This window comes from Procambarus clarkii, chromosome 29, assembly GCF_040958095.1.
Source record: "Procambarus clarkii isolate CNS0578487 chromosome 29, FALCON_Pclarkii_2.0, whole genome shotgun sequence".
NCBI classification, from domain to species: Eukaryota; Metazoa; Arthropoda; class Malacostraca; order Decapoda; family Cambaridae; genus Procambarus; species Procambarus clarkii.
Genome location: NC_091178.1, coordinates 36,734,852 through 36,738,222, shown reverse-complemented (window position 1 = coordinate 36,738,222; position 3,371 = coordinate 36,734,852).

The following is a 3,371-nucleotide window of genomic DNA, read 5'->3' as shown; positions in this document are numbered from 1 at the left end:
AATATAAGCATTGAGAACACTGGCTTTGTATCTTTGGGGGCACTCACTTCTACCGTTCAGGCATAATCCTATGTTGGTGGGCTTGGTATATACGTTGGTGCTTAAAGAGGTTCCTGTTTTTGTTATTAGTACATCCAAGAATGGCAGACTGTTATTTTCACTATTTTCATGTGTAAATCGGAGTACTGACTCTCTCTCTAGGTGTCTTTTTAGGTCAATTAGTTCATCTGAGTCTTTTACTATTACGAATATGTCATCTACATAACGGCAGTATACAGTTGGTTTTTGTCTGCTACTGAAGACCCTATCTTCGATGGTTCCCATATAAAAATTAGCAAATAAAACTCCTAAGGGGGAGCCTTATATATATATATATATATATATATATATATATATATATATATATATATATATATATATATATATATATATATATATATATATATATATATATATATAACTGAAAACTCACACCCCAGAAGTGACTCGAACCCATACTCCCAGAAGCAACGCAACTGGTATGTATAAGACGCCTTAATCCACTTGACCATCACGACCGGACATAATGAGGTGATAGCCGAGGCTATTTGAACCACCAACACCGCCGGCACTCGGATAGTAATCTTGGGCATAGCATTTTACCAAATCACCTCATTCTTTGGGGCACACGTGAGGAACACAAATGCGAACAAGCCTGAATGGTCCCCAGGACAATATGCAACTGAAAACTCACACCCCAGAAGTGACTCGAACCCATACTCCCAGAAGCAACGCAACTGGTATGTACAAGACGCCTTAATCCACTTGACCATCACGACCGGACATAATGAGGTGATAGCCGAGGCTATTTGAACCACCCCACCGCCGGCACTCGGATAGTAATCTTGGGCATAGCATTTTACCAAATCACCTCATTCTTTGGGGCACACGTGAGGAACACAAATGCGAACAAGCCTCAATGGTCCCCAGGACAATATGCAACTGAAAACTCACACCCCAGAAGTGACTCGAACCCATACTCCCAGAAGCAACGCAACTGGTATGTACAAGACGCCTTAATCCACTTGACCATCACGACCGGACATAATGAGGTGATAGCCGAGGCTATTTGAACTATTTGAGTTGCATATTGTCCTGGGGACCATTCAGGCTTGTTCGCATTTGTGTTCCTCACGTGTGCCCCAAAGAATGAGGTGATTTGGTAAAATGCTATGCCCAAGATTACTATCCGAGTGCCGGCGGTGGGGTGGTTCAAATAGCCTCGGCTATCACCTCATTATGTCCGGTCGTGATGGTCAAGTGGATTAAGGCGTCTTGTACATACCAGTTGCGTTGCTTCTGGGAGTATGGGTTCGAGTCACTTCTGGGGTGTGAGTTTTCAGTTGCATATTGTCCTGGGGACCATTGAGGCTTGTTCGCATTTGTGTTCCTCACGTGTGCCCCAAAGAATGAGGTGATTTGGTAAAATGCTATGCCCAAGATTACTATCCGAGTGCCGGCGGTGGGGTGGTTCAAATAGCCTCGGCTATCACCTCATTATGTCCGGTCGTGATGGTCAAGTGGATTTAGGCGTCTTGTACATACCAGTTGCGTTGCTTCTGGGAGTATGGGTTCGAGTCACTTCTGGGGTGTGAGTTTTCAGTTGCATATTGTCCTGGGGCCCATTCAGGCTTGTTCGCATTTGTGTTCCTCACGTGTGCCCCAAAGAATGAGGTGATTTGGTAAAATGCTATGCCCAAGATTACTATCCGAGTGCCGGCGGTGGGGTGGTTCAAATAGCCTCGGCTATCACCTCATTATGTCCGGTCGTGATGGTCAAGTGGATTAAGGCGTCTTGTACATACCAGTTGCGTTGCTTCTGGGAGTATGGGTTCGAGTCACTTCTGGGGTGTGAGTTTTCAGTTGCATATTGTCCTGGGGACCATTCAGGCTTGTTCGCATATATCTATATATATATATATATATATATATATATATATATATATATATATATATATATATATATATATATTGCACCATCACTGGTTATATATATATATATATTAGTTATATATATATATATATATATATATATATATATATATATATATATATATATATATATATATATATATATATATATATATATATATATATATATATATATATTGCACCATCACTGGTGCAATTATAGGGACCCACAGCCTCAGAGAAGGGAACACAGAGCATTCAGGGAAAAACTTGCCATTTAACTCTGAATACGTAAGAGTGTTCGCTTCTCCTACCACCCCCCCTTTTTTATGGTGTACACTTTATTATGCAAGGTTATACAGTTACATATCTGATTTTATACAAAAAATTAACATTAAGAGGACACAAAAAAAAGTTCGCTTTCTAGAGGCTGTAGATTTCCTCGAACTCCTCCGACGCCGGGCATGAACCGAGGATGCAGCGAGCATTCCCCCTCTGGATCGCGACACTGAGATGCTGAAAGAGAAAACTTGCTGCTCTAGGGTCTCTTGTGTTGTCAATGAGCTTGGAACCAAGATCCTTAAGAAGCCTTCTTGCACTCTCTCCCCATGGGCCTAGGGTCTCAGACCCTATTGGAACGAAGTTGTACCGATGATCTAATTGCCTGTACTTCACTGACTTTTCTCTTTCTCTGCGTGTCGCCGCGGCTCCTGCTGTGCCGGCAGAGAGGTTGATGTATGTGGTTGCCAGGGTGGATACACAAGTATAGTCCCATGCCAACTGTCTGCCACCCTTCCACGGTCACAGTGTGATTCCATCTGGTCGGCCGGCAAAGCTAACAGAGTCATGGTTCAGCAGGTTACGGGGCTCTCTCTCCTGCTGGACACTGAGCAGAGGCAAGGCTTCTTTTAATGATGTCATTGACTTCGTCGTGTCTAGTGTGCCAACCACCAGATTTTCCACAGTGCAGGCCATGCAGTCCATATTCGTCAGCATCTGCCTCGCCGCAAATACACCTATGAACAGTGTGGATAGGGGCAGCAAGACAGAGAGCGACTGCAATACGGAGCTCCTGCGGATCAAGACGTGTGCCTGTCGCAGACATAGGGACTGCCAAAAGGAAGTCCCCTGCATGGGGAGCCTGCACAGCTGTGAGGCGTGCACGATCACTGAGGGTTGTTGCTGCCTCCAGCAAAGCTGTGGCTTCTTTGTCTACAATGGGGCTGTCCCAACTGGATTGTTTCTTGGCTTTCGGCATGGCTGGTCTGAGTGCTGGGTCTGCCATGGCACCCCATTTCGTGTCGCATTCCGTGTAGTGGGGGTCCTGTATCCCCGCTACATCACTCAGGGTGTCAGGTAGAATTTCCTTAACCAGGTCATCTGATGCTGAGGAGGAAGACAGGAAGGCTGGGACAGCAATT